Below are 14,502 nucleotides of genomic sequence, written 5' to 3' on the forward strand. Positions count from 1 at the left end.
TAACAAGAATTTATAGACTGCAACGTTGGTTGGAAATTCTGGTCTGATCCTCACTCTTCACCAACAGATAGAGGTTAAGACATATTTCATTTCATGCCTTACAAACTTGTTGCAATAACTTTATTGAGAAGTCTGGGGGTGGAAAATGGAAACTTTGAATGTTCCCGATATATATGTGCATGTATTTTTAAATTGTATGTAAGGCCGACAGAGCGTTTCCTTATAATTATTTTCATAACTAAACTTCTTGCACTATAGATTCTGTTCTTTATAGATGGGTAATTTAAAATCCAATTATCGCTCATATACATCAAAATAACACATTTGATATTTATATTTATCACAGATCTGCCATTTAACACCTCCATATTATGCTCTGCTTCCCTCCCATGATCACATTCCAAAATACGCTTGACAGTCCAATTTTTTCTTTCTTATCATGGATATGACATTCATATTGGAAAATAAGTGTGTTCTATAGAACACCAGCTATCCGTACCTTCTAACTTAAACTACACAGCCTAGGATAGAGAAGGGGCATAACATTTACCCTCACTGCAGTTGATATTATTCTCATATCAGTATTGGCAATAGTCACCTCCAAGTAATTGAGGAGTTGGTCCTGATTAATTGACCAATGTTGCTTAACTATTGTTTGTTCATTGGCACCAAAGAAATCTTAAACAGAATAAGGTTTAAAAAAAAAAAAAGAGGAGGGGATCCTTCTCCAGAGCTAACTTCAGTAGCTAATTAAGTGCTTAGTCAAAAGACTTCACGTAATTAGATGTTCCAGAGTAAAGCCCATGGTGCTGGATAAGAGGTGTACATACACAGCCTGTGCCTTCTAAGAACTTTGCTGTTCTTTAGTCACTAAATCATGTCTGACTCTTTGCAACCCCATGAACTGCAGCACTCCAGGCTCCTCTGTCCCCCACTGTCTCCCAGAGTTTGCTCAGATTCATATCCATTAAGTCAGTGATGCCATCCAACCATCTCATCCTCTGTCGTCCCCTTCTCTTCTTGCCTTCAATCTTTCTCAGCATCAGGGTCTTTTCCAATGAGTCAACTCTTCGCATCAGTTGGCCAAAATATTGGAGCTTCAGCTTTCAACTCTGTTTATTCATGTTAGTCTTATACTGTGTTTGGTTTTACAACACCAATCCCTACCAGAAGTGCTGTACATTCTTTTAAACAATGGTGGAATTATGAGAACTGTTCTTTTTTTTTCCATGATGATTTGGAGACCGTCACAGCACCACTTGAGATAATTGAACTAAACTTCTTGCACTATACATTCTGCTTTTTATAGATGGGTAATTTAAAATCTAATTATTGCTCATATGCATCAAAATGACACATTTGGTATTTACATTTATCACAGATTTGCCATTTAACACCATTTCAGACCAAATCCGCATCCTTAGGTAACCAGGGACTCAGTGTTCAAGCTCACAGATGTCTTTATGTCATTTAGGGATTCAGGAGTTGTGAGATGCGACCAGAGGGAAGACTGGGTTTCCATTTGTTTCCTGCGCTCCTTTTCAAAGATCAGTGCTTACATAATCTCCTCACGCTTAGCTCTTAAATACTGCCACAGCTACTCTCCTCTGTTTGCTGAAGTTTAAGACGTGTCCTGTGATCAGTTTCCGGCCAAGATCTGTGACTGTGAGAATTCAGGGATGTCCACCTTTAAAATGTAACTTGACTACTCACCGAAAGATCAGGATGATGGCAAAGATAAGACTTACAAAAAGACTTGAACCAAAATGACTGCAAATGTACATGACTCACACCCTTAAAGAGCTGTCACGTATAATCATGTCCAAAAGGAAAAATACGTGGCAAACTGACAGTACCTTTATTTTAAAAACGTGAACTGAAGCTAAAATAAGTTGTTAATTTTCTTTCTAAATGACATGTTGACACTACAGTCATCCTTAAAGAATCAGTACAGATGAACTTATTTGAAGGGAAGGAATGGAGGTGCAGATGTAGACGACAGACATGTGGACACAGAAGGGGAAGGGGAGGGGAGGGCAAGTTGAAAAAGTAGCATTGACATATAGACACTACCATGCGTAAAACAAGAAGCAGTGGGAAGCTGCTGTACAGCACGGGGAGCCCAGCCTGATGCTCTGCGACGGCCTAGAGGAGTGGGATGGGGGGAGGGAGGATCAGGAAGGAGGGGATATATACATATATATATACACACATACATGTACATGGGGCTTTGCTGGTAGCTCAGCTAGTAAAGAAATCTCCTGTTCTAATGAGGTGGATGAAACTGGAGCCTATTATACAGAGTCAAGTAAGCCAGAAAGAAAAACACCAATACAGTATACTAATGCATATATATGGAATTTATAAAGATGGTAGCGATAACCCTGTATACGAGACAGCAAAAGAGACACAGATGTATAGAACAGTCTTTTGGACTCTGTGGGAGAGGGAGAGGGTGGGATGATTTGGGGGAATGGCGCTGAAACGTGTATAATATCATATAAGAAACGAATCGCCAGTCCAGGTTTGATACAGGATGCTTGGGGCTGGTGCACTGGGATGACCCAGAGGGATGGTATGGGGAGGGAGGTGGGAGGGGGGTTCAGGATGGGGAACACGTGTACGCCTGTGGCAGATTCATGTTGATGTGTGGCAAAACCAATACAATATTGTAAAGTAATAAATAAATTTAAATTAAAAAAAAAAATCTCCTGCAATGCAGGAGACCCCAGTTCAAGTCCTGGGTCGGGAAGATCTCCTAGAGAAGGCCATGGCAACCTACTCTAGTATCTTTGCCTGGAGAATCCCCATGGACAGAGGAGTCTGGAAGGCTACGGTTCATAGGGTCACAAAGGGTCAGACATGATTGAGCAACTAAGAACAGTATATATATATATATGTGTGTGTGTGTGTGTGTGTGTATAATTATGACTGATTCACTTTTTTGTATAGCAGAAATCAACACAACATTGTTAAAAAAATTAAAATTAAAAAAGTAAAAACAATTTAAAAAGTAAAAACAAAAAAACAAAAAACCACTGTCTGTGTCCAGATACAAGATGCTCTTCTTAATAACCTTCCTTTCAGAAGGCTCAGTTGCTGATACCCAGTTGTAAAAGTTGGTGTCTGCATCTGCATCTGATGAGTTTTTAGAGATTCTGCCCCTCTCAGGACCACTCTCAGGACAGGGCTTCTAGATTCACCTAGGCTCTGGACACAGACTAGAATTTCCTCTGGGTTCTGTCTTGTCACATACCTCTCACTTGAAGTAAGTTATGGACTCTCCGTTTCTCATATTCATGAAAACAAGATCTTGGCATCCCCCATGTGTCTTTTTTTTATTGGGGTCTACTTGCTTTATGATGTTGTATTAGTTTGTGCTGTAAAGTGAATCAGTTATAGGTATACATGCATCATCTCTCTGTCACCACAGAGCATTGAGTAGAGTTTCCTGTGCTACATAGTAGGTTCTTATTAGTTATCTTTTTTATAGATAGAACTGCATAATATGCTTTGGAGAAGGCAATGGCACCCCACTCCAGTACTTTTGCCTAGAAAATCCCATGGACGGAGGAGCCTGGTAGGCTGCAGTCCATGGGGTCGCTAGAGTCGGACACGACTGAGCGACTTCACTTTCACTTTTCTCTTTCATGCATTGGAGAAGGAAATGGCAACCCACTCCAGTGTTCTTGCCTGGAGAATCCCAGGGACGGGGAAGCCTGGTGGGCTGCCGTCTATGGGGTCGCACAGAGTCGGACACGACTAAAGTGATGCAGCAGCAGCATAATATGCTTAGTCACTCAGTCACGCCTGACCCTGCAACCCTTTGGACTATAGCCTCCCAGGCTCTTTTGTCTGTGGGATTTTTCAGGCAAGAATCCTGGAGTAGGTTGCCATTTTCCTCCTCCAGGGGATCTTCCCAACCCATGCATTGAACCCATGCCTCCTGCATTGGCAGGCTGCTTCTTTACCCGCTGAGCCATTTGAGATGTATATGTCAATCCTAATCTCCCAATTCATCCCACCCTCCTTTCCACCACTGGTGTCCATGTCTATTTCACAACTTTGAGGTAGCTGATTTGAGGTAGCTAATTGCTACACTCTGAGACTCTCTTGTCTTTAATTCTGTGGATTCCAGAAAGATCAGATTGCCAGAAACCTGACATCTATGAGCAGGAGGTAGGTATACATGTGAGATGCAATGAGTATTTATGCATTCTATATGCATATGTATATTCAGGCATACATATATTCTTCAAAATTGATTTTTCAAAATGTTCCCTAAAATTCTGTTCTCTCATCTTTTAATTCTGTCAAGAGCTCGGTCCCTTCACAATTGATAAATCACCCACATTAATCTGTCTTCCACCTCCTCCCTTCACATCGTTCTCTCAGCCACAATAAGATTTGAGCGTGTGCCTGTACACATGGCGTCCCAAATTATAACCTCCCCAGTCTCAGGATTGTTTTCGAAGGGCTAAAAATTGCCATGCTCATAAAAACAAAACAAAACAAAAATGGCAACCTTGTTTGCCTTGCCAGTCTGTCAGAGCTTGAAAAACAAACTTCATCCCAGAAAGACAAACACACACACAGCAAACATGGAGAAGGAGCTGCTAGGAGGCGAGAGCATCTCGAGACCAGGGAACAATGGGAGAGAACACAGCCTGGCATGGTGCAGAAAGGCACGTCCTGCCCGCAAGGTGAGCAAGAAGGAGAGAAAGCAGCCCTCGATGCAGACCTTAACAGGGTTGGAGGGAGGACCTCTTTGCACCCACCCTTCTCCAAACCCCCAAACATCCCCACCATCAAAGCTCATACACGTGAAGCTACATCTACACTCCGCTCTCCTTTTGTATCATCACTCCTTAAGAGGGAGCGGTGACCCTAGGTTAAGTCCCTCGGGTGTGCCATGTTAGGTATATAAAAACACAGATCCAAACAGACACTGAAACCCCAGTTTCACTAATCATTGTTGGGATGAATCAAAGCCAATCAACTGCATATTTCCTGGAAGGCTTCACTTTACAACCTCTGATGCGATACAAAATAAAAAGGCGACTTTGGCGGGTGTCTATAACAACAGTTTATATTAATATTCTCCAGTGATCCTTTCTTCCAAGGAATCTAAAGTGCTTGCAAGGAGGTTGGATTCTCCGCCAGCTCTGGTTCCAGCAGGAATAAATGGCAGTGCTTGGCAGCCACAGTGCAAACCTTAGCAATGTCTCCGGGGATGGGAGCGCTCAGCCGCACACGTTACATCTCTGTCTTCGTTCACACACACTCTGGCCTGTCAGAGCTTAATGGCTGTTGGCCCCAAGAGGATCAGGGCAGATCTATTCCCAGTCGAGTGGTTAAGTCAGTCGCCATGCAAATAAGTCCTTTTGGTGGCAGTGGACTTAGCACAGCTTGGAGGTGCCCATCAGTGAAGCTCTTATATTTGACATGTGCTGTCCCAGGCCTTTCCCTGTGTCAGGAAGTCTCAATGCAACACTTTTGAAGTCTGATCATGCCCACTGCTCACTTGAGAAACAGACTCGGGGTCCAGATTCTCCAGTGACACAGCCAGTCAGTGGTAGAGTCAGATGTGTACAGTTACCCTTGGGTCCAAAGCCCATGTTTTGTTGCTCCACTTTTCACGCAGCCTGATCCCAGTGATGGTGTGAGATGAGTCACAGTGATCGCTTACAGGTTTGCATTCTTCTCGCTTCCCTACACCAAGGAAATGGGACTAGGGATCATTAGAATTTATATTTTCCAACTTGTACCCAATCATTCAAGTTCTCTGCTCCCTCATTCCATCAGTGCAAGTTCTTGGGTCCCCTTGGTGCTAAGAGGGGCCTCTCTGATAGCTCGGTTGGTAAAGAATCCACCTGCAATGCAGGAGACCCTGGTTCAATTCCTGGCTCTGGAAGATCCACTGGAGAAGGGATAGGCTAACCACTGCAGTATTCTTGGGCTTCCTTGGTGGCTCAGCTGGTAAAGAATCTGCCCACAATGCGGGAGACCTGGGTTTGATCTCTGGGTTGGGAAGATCCCTGGGTTGGGTAGAAGAGAAAGGCTACCCACTCCAGTATTCTGGCCTGGAGAATTCCATGGACTGTATAGTCTATGGGGTCGCAAAGAGTCAGATACGACTGAGCAACTTTCACTTCATTTCACTTGGTGCTAATATGCCTCACAGGATGGGACCCACCTGGTCCTTGAGGTGAGGACCTCTTAGAACACCAATTCTAGTATATGATGCAAATACCATCAGGCTCCTCACCTTCAAGATGGGAAATACAATAGAAGAAAAGTGCTAGAAATTTATTGAATGACTGAGTTAGATTGGATTAAACTTCATTTTCTTGCTGTGAGAATGAGGTTGAGCATGAGTTGATGATGCCATCCAACAATCTCATCCTCTCTCGGCCCCTTCTCCTCCTGCTTTCAATTTTTCCCAGCATGAGAGTCTTTTTCAATGAGTCGGAAATTTGTATCAAGTGGCCAAAGTATTGACGCTTGGTCTTTTTACTTCTCATTTAACTGACCTCCTTCAGGAATCCATTTTCAGGGTCTTCATGTCCTCAGACTTGGCATGTTCTTGCCTTAATGTCTCTGCTATGGATCCTTCCCATTACTGTAAAGGCCTGGTATTTGAAACCAAAGAGTTAGAATAAAGCACTGTCCCCTTCTGCTCTTTGATGTAAGTTCCTTCTTTGCGGCAACAACCGAAGTTAGACTAGCTGGGGCCAGGGAGAAGCACAGAGATTATCACAGACTGAAATAAACAAAGAAGCACCGATTAGTACTTCAAAACGACATCCTGTCCTGGTGGTTTATAACACATGGCAGTTCACAAAGGACTGATACTTTTTCTCTCAGTTAATTTTTCAGTGAATCTTATGAATTGGATGCTATTATCTTATTTACAAATGAGGAAACAGAGGGCTTAATTCAGTACCTCAGTTACATTTATTAGATGACAGCGCTCAGTCACTAAGTCGTGTCTGACCCTTTGCAACCCCATGGACTGTAGCCTGCCAGGCTCCTCTGTCCATGGGATTTTCCAGGCAAGAATACTGGAGTGGGTTGTCATTTCCTCCTCCAAGGGTTCAAACTCATGTCTCCTGCATTGGCAGTGGGGTTCTTTCCCCACTGAGCCATGAGGGAAGCCCTTAGTGGCAATCTATATTCTTTGTCTTATACTACACACAGGAACTATTCCTCAGTGAAACATGCCTATCCCGCAGTATAATTAAACAAAAGAGATGTGACCATCTTATATAAAGCACATTTAAATATACCAGTTTTATATACTTTCATAAGAACAAACAAGTCATGGATTTGTAACTGGACTGGACTGTGAGTAATTAGAGAACAGGGCTGTGCCTTGTTTACATTTCCTTTTCCACATTATCTGCTATGAGCTTAATTACACCTCCCCAAATTCATATGGTGAAGCCCAAGCCCTCAGTACCTTAGGATGTAGCTATAACTGGAGAGAGGGTCTTTAAAGAGGTAATTAAGGTCTTTGAGATACTTTCTAATCCAATATTGGGTTTCCCTGGTGGCTCAGATGTTAACGAGTCTGCCGGCAATGCGGGAGACATGGGTTCAATCCCTGGGTCAGGAAGATCCCCTGGAGAAGGGAATGGCTACTCACTCCAGTATTCTTGCCTGGAGAATCCCATGGATGGAGGAGCCTGGTGGGCTATAGTCCAAGGGGTCTCGAGGAGACTGAGCAACCAACACTTTCAGTTTTTTTCCCACAGTTACTGATGTCCTTATAAGAAGATGAGATTAGGACACACGCAGGCAGGCAATGATGTGAAGACATCAGGAGAAGATGGCCAACAACAAGCAAAGAGACACCAACCCCACTGATACTTAATCTCAGATTTCTAACCTTAAGAACTGCAAGAAAATAAACTTCTGTCACTGAAGCCCTGGTCTGTGGTATTTTAATATGCCAGCCCTAGCACACTAACGCACTAGCTCCCCGCCTTGGTTAATGGTATATGTCTTGGTATACGTCTGTTAGATTGTGGAATTACAGAGGAACAAGAGCTGCTTTATTTTTTTCCTTCCACAAGTGCCTCCCACTTGCTGGGCCTTCTGCTAGGCTCTGGTGACAGAGATGGAAAGAGTCCCTTCCTGCCTCTGAGGAGGCCCTCAGTCCCGGGCAGCACGTGTGACCTGGTGACTGTCACACGCCGATGGGGATGATCCCACAGTACAGGCACCTGCGGGAAGCATGATGGCTCAGCTGGGTTTGCTGGGAAAATTCCCAAGGAGGCTTGTTTCCTGACAACTGAGGAGGAACTGTGAACAAGAGCTTACAAAGGGAATTTGGGGTTGAAACTCTGTAGAAACTGCAACTGACTACCAAAAAACATCTAAATTCCTCAGTATGACTTGAAAGACTCTCAGTGGCATACCCCTGCCTTCTACCCGCTTCGTAGCTTCAACTCAGCCTCACTCTCAGAGCCCATCTTACAGTCTCATTGGATTGTTTGCAGCTTGTCAGACACCCTAGGATACCCCAAGTTCGGCCTTTCCTTGAGATGCTTCTTCTGTAAAGTCCTCCCAGCCAAGGTCCCTGATGAATAGCTTCTCAATTCCTTGAGATTTCACTCAAAGGTCACCTCTATATCTATATATCCCCAAATGGAATGAACTGCTCCCTCCTTTGTCTTCACGGCAGTCTCTGCAGACAATTATTTGTAGCCCATAAGACACTGTGTTCCTCTGACTTATTTATAAGTCTGCTTCCCTTTACTATACTGTGAGCTTCTTAATAATAGCAGCCAATGTAGACCACAGGGAGCTCAGCTCAGTGCTCTGTGATGACCTAGAGGGGCGGGATGGGGGGTGGAGTGGGTGGGAGGATCAAGAGGGAGGGGACATGTGTATAATTATAGCTGCTCCATTTTGTTGCACAGCAGAAACTAACACAATATTGTCAAACAATTATACTCCAATAATAATAATAATAAAAAACAGCCAAGACTTATTCATGTTGTATCATCAGTACCCTTACTAGATGCTTAATACATTTGTTGCCTCAGTGTAGAGACAAAGACACACTGGTTGCAAAGAACACTGCCTAAAGGCAGCCACTTGTTTAGTATGGAAGGCACGTACAGGATTAAGACCTGGGAACCAACGCCGGACAGTAGGCTGGCCTTCTATGTAGGGCTACCAGATTTAGTAAATAAAAATTCAAAATACCATTTAAATTTGAGTTTCAGGTAAGCAGCCATCAATGTTTTTCTTTAAAGTATAAGATGCCTCATGCAATATTTGGGATTCATTTATATTAATTTTTTTTTCATTTTTTTGTCTGAAATTCACATTTGACATGGCATCCTGTATTTCACCTGGAATCCTGCTCACATATCATGCTAGGAAGCCTACAGGGCCAATGGCATGTGATAGAAACAAAGACTTCATTATTTGATTCTAATAGATCTGCAGTTTGAAAGGTACCTCTTCTCCAGGTGATAGGTTAGGTAACGGTGTGGCCACTTCTCTCCCTGTGTTCTTAATTCTGGAATCATCATTAGAGTCAGGTAAAGTAGAATTAACCTCTAAGACGAAGTGAGATTCTGCACAATGGAATCGTAAATGCAGAAATGCTAGACAACATGGAGAAAAGAGAGAAGAGGGTGGGGGAGATTAAAAAAAAAAAAAAAACAGCCAATATGGTCTTGGCCCTCATCAGAGATTCACACAGCTTTGGGGATATATTTCCAAAGCTGAAACTTGAAGGGAAATCACATGGATATTATGCCACCCTTCCCAGAATTTTAAGCAGAGGCCAAATGAATGTTTCCCCAGAACCCCCTATCAATTGCAACTACTGACATTCACGTCGGTCTCGTGGCACCTGCTTCCACCAAATGCTAGTGTTTAACATTTCTCACAGTGTTTCTAAACTCGAATTTGTTCACTGCTACCAGCTAGGAACAGATGCACCAGAGAGAACCTATTTGAAAGTGGGTGGCTTATTATGAACAACTTAGGGTCTATAAAAAAAAATCCCAACAAGAGCTGGAAGAAAAAAATAAAAACTGCCAGAAGCTCTAAAAAATCTCTTCAGAAGAGAACAGAATAGTTATCTGGAAATTCTGCAAATATGTAAAGGAAACTTGTTTTAGCACCACTTTGCACTTCAGTATAATTTCCTAAAAGTTACCTCTAACTTGGGCTCTCTCACAGAATTGAGTCATCACCCTCCCCAAAAGGACTTCTTCTTAAGGCCAGTGAAGAGATCTTGTGGCACAAACCTAAAAGGAGTGCCCTTCTACTGGATGAAAATATCCATCCTTTGCTTGGCTCTAACTATCTATGGCTGATGACATTATAATTCCTGCACTTTGGTTGGTTTTGTAAAACTGTTTCCCATGTTTACGGAGATTCTAGTCCAAAATGGTAGCCATTAGAAACACAGGGCTAGGGTGCACTTGAAATGGGGCTGCTTTGAATTGATAAGAGCTTTGCATAAAAGCGGGCTTCCCTTGAGGCTCAGCTGGTAAAGAATCTGCCTGCAATGAGGGAGACCTGGGTTCCATCCCTGGGTGGGAAAGATCCCCTGGAGAAGTGAAAGGCTACCCACTCCAGTACTCCGGCCTGGAGAATTCCATGGACTGTATGGTCCATGGGCTCACAAAAAGTCGGATATGCATGAAAGGAAAAGGCAACCCACTCCAGTATTCTTGCCTGGAGGGCCTCCATGAACAGAGAAGCCTAGACAGCTACAGTCCATGGGGTCACAGAGAGTCAGACAGGACTGAGCAACTGGAAATCAACAGCAACAACAATATAAAGATACAAACCAGACTTTGAAAACATAGTTAGAAATATATGAGATCACTAATGGCATCATCGACTCAATGGACAGGAGTCTGAGCAAACTCCAGGAGACAGTGAAGGACAAGAAAGCCTGGCATGCTACAGTCCATGGGGTTGCAAAGAGTTGCACACAACTGAGCACTGAACAACAATGATTTTTATATTAGCTATATGTCGAAGTCAAAAATACACATTTTTGTCTCATCTGCATGACTCCCATTAAAATCCAAGGCACTTTTTTTTTTTCTTGGCCATGCTGAGACAGGAGGGATCTTAGTTCCCCAACCAGAGATTAAATCCATGCCCCCCAGCAGTGGAAGCACAGAATCTTAACCAGTGGACCACCAGAGAAGTTTCCCAAGGGATTTTTTAATCAAAGTCTAGCAATCATTTCAACGCAATGAAGAAACTGTGATACTCAAGTTTTTCCACCTTTGATTTGGGCTCCAAGAGTCTCTGATGTAATCAAAATGTCTCAGTGTCAAGGTGGAGGTAACAGACCTAGGAGGAAATGTTTCGAGACTCTTATCAACAACCAGAGGAGAAATTCAGAGGATTATTTAAATTCTCCATTTGGCCTGACCTTGAACTTTGATTTGTACTACCCCAGCTCAGAATCCTTCAACATTCTCGGAAAAGTCACTGAACAACTTGCTATCTTCATGCAGAGATTTCCATCTCAGTGAAATCTGAGGACAAGATTTCAACACGTGCTAGAGCAAACTTTTTAAGGCACTTTGGTCACCAGTTTGTCCAGGGAACAGACCCTGAGCCTTCTTCCCCGAGGGCCAGGAACTGGGTGCTGATTACAGTGGAAATGGGCTGGAGGGTGGGGGTGGGGGTGTGTAAGGCTTCTGGGGAAGCAGATGGTGCAGGACAGCATGGGTGCTGGACGACTGGACATCTCATGCCAAAGAATGAAGACGGACCCATATCTCACATCACACAAAGACAGACTCAAAATGAGTCAGACGTGAGAACCAAATTCTAAAATTAATAGAAGAAAATGAAGGCATACATTCTCATCACCTTGGGTTAGACAATGGTTTCTCAGATACGACACCAAAAGCACAAAGTGACAAAAAAAAAAAAATCAGATCAACTGCACATTATTAAAATGACAAACTATTGACCTTCAAAGGATACTATCAAGAGAGCAAAAGGCAACACACAGAAAGGGAGGAAATATTTGCAATTCGTAAGTCTGATCTGAGACTTATATCTAGAATGTATAAAGAGTATATACAACCCAACATTACACAAAAGTCCAGTTTGAAAGTGAGCAAAGTATATCAATAGACATTTCTCCAGTGATATACAAATATTAATAGCTAATAAGCACATGAAAAGATACTCAACATCTTTAGTCATGAGAAAAATGCAAATCTAGACTACACTATCAATAGTGTGCCACTTACTATCCACTAAGATGGCTATAATAAAAAAGAAAAACAATGAATGCTGTTAGGGATGATACGGAAAAGTTCCAACTCATGTATGTTGCTGGTGGGAACGTAAAATGGACCAGCCACTTTGTAAAAACAGTTTGTCGGCTCCTCAAAATGTCAAGCATGCAGTTACCACATGACCCAGTAATTTAACTCCTAGGTGTATACGTAAAAGCATTGAAAACTTACCTCAACAGAAAAACTTGTACACAAACATTCATAGCAGCGTTATTCAGAATAGCTAAAAAGTGGAAACAACCCATTAGCTGATAAATGAATAAACAGAAGTGATCTATCCATAGAGTGGAACATCATTCAGCCACAGAAAAGAATGAAGTATTGACACGTGCTACAGCATGATAAGCCTGAAAATGTTATATTAAGTGAAAGAAGCCAGACACAAAAGGCCACATGGTATATAATTCTATTTGCTTGAAATATCTAGAATAGGAATATTCATCATGACACAACGTAGGTTAGTGGTGGCCAGGGGTTGCCAGGGGCTGCCAGGGTTGGGGTAGGGAGAGTGGAAAACAGCTTTTGTGTATGAGGTTTCTTGAGTCAGTAATAAAAACATCCCAGAGTTTTTTTGGTGAAATAGTGGTGACAATTTCACAATTTATCACTGTTCTTATTGCTGTTCTTAAAAACAGTGAATTGTTTATAAAGGCAACTTTATGGTATGTGATTATTATCTCTATTTTTAAAAATGTGACTTCAGAAAGTTTGAGGTTTGGGGGCCCCTCCACAAACTAAAAATGTATTTATATATAAAATATATACACATTCTCAACATCTATTATTAAGATAAACTGTGGCCTTTTCTGAGCTCTTCACATATATTCTTGGTCCAGTTTATTCTGTACAATATTACAGAAATTAGGCTAATGCCTACATTTCAAAAATAAGAAAACTAAAGCTCAGAGACCTAGCTCTATGGAGAAGAGATGAACAGGTAAATAAATAGAAAATTTGAGTAGAACATGTTCTTGTTCTTATACGATTCTGAATCCAGTCCAAACAGTTCTTGATGACGATGACACAGATCTCTTCCGGCCAGCACCTACTCAAAGCGGCTTCTGTCACGGCCCTTTATCTGAGCATCTCTGTCTGGGCAGCCCACGTACATCCCCTGCTTGCTCCCTGCTTCTGACTGAGCTGATCTATGTCCTGACTACAGCGTGCTACCACCCATCTTTTCTATCAGTTTGCCCGGATGGGCATTCATGCTGGTTACTGTCAAGTCTCGAAAAGGAAAGGTCCCCTCCCCGTGTCTAGGAGCCCCACAAGGACCCCTGAGGAACCATGTCTTCTGGGGGCAGGGGAGACAGAGCAGGGGTGGTCCATCTTCTAATGTGGGACCTCAGGTCCAGAGTCGGCTGGACCTCAGCTCTCCAAATGCTCTACGTTCTTCCCTGGTTGCTAGGTAACCACTCATCTCCCTCCTGCCAACCTATCTCTTTCTCTAACTCTGACGCTGACCCCCTGTCCTGATTGTGGGCAGGTCTCTGTTTCAGTGGGTCCCTCACTGATGACTGCTCAAGGCTCCTCTCTGCTGACCCTCCCCTGAGACTGAGTTCTCACACATGGTTGATGCCTCCCTGGTCACACACCTGCCCGGAGACCACCTTCCCCTACGGAGGCTCTGCATCCAGAGGCAGCAACTCACACCATCAATCAAACGTTTTCCACAAAGAAGCTCCTGACACCTGGAAGCTCTGCAGTCTCAGAAATGAAGGCCATATCCCTTAACAACAATGTTAAAATGTCTGTTTTTCTATGTTTCAAATAGCCAGTGAGAATTTGCTGTTTGATGCAGGGAGCTCAAACCCTGTGCTCTGTGACAACCTAGAGGGGTGGCATGGGGTAGGAGGTGGGAGGGAGATTCAAGAGAGAGGTACATGTATTCCTATGGCTGGTTCATGCTGATAAATGGCAGAAACCAATGCAACTTATTAAGCAATTATCCTCCAATTAAAAATAAATATTTTTTAAATAATGTCTGTTTTTCCATAGAGTTTAAAAAGTCAAGGCAACGCTTCCATAAATCATCTCGTCTGGCACTCATAAAGATTTGGAGAGAAAGGCACTTTATTTCCATTTTACAGATTTGTAAACTGGGACTAAGACAGGTGATGTAACATCCTCACAACTCTGTATTCACCCCATCAATCTGGTCAAGGTGTGACTCAAGGCAGCTTTGAACTAGGGAAGG

The sequence above is a fragment of the Bubalus bubalis genome, chromosome 12 (genome assembly GCF_019923935.1).
Source record: "Bubalus bubalis isolate 160015118507 breed Murrah chromosome 12, NDDB_SH_1, whole genome shotgun sequence".
Taxonomy (NCBI): domain Eukaryota; kingdom Metazoa; phylum Chordata; class Mammalia; order Artiodactyla; family Bovidae; genus Bubalus; species Bubalus bubalis.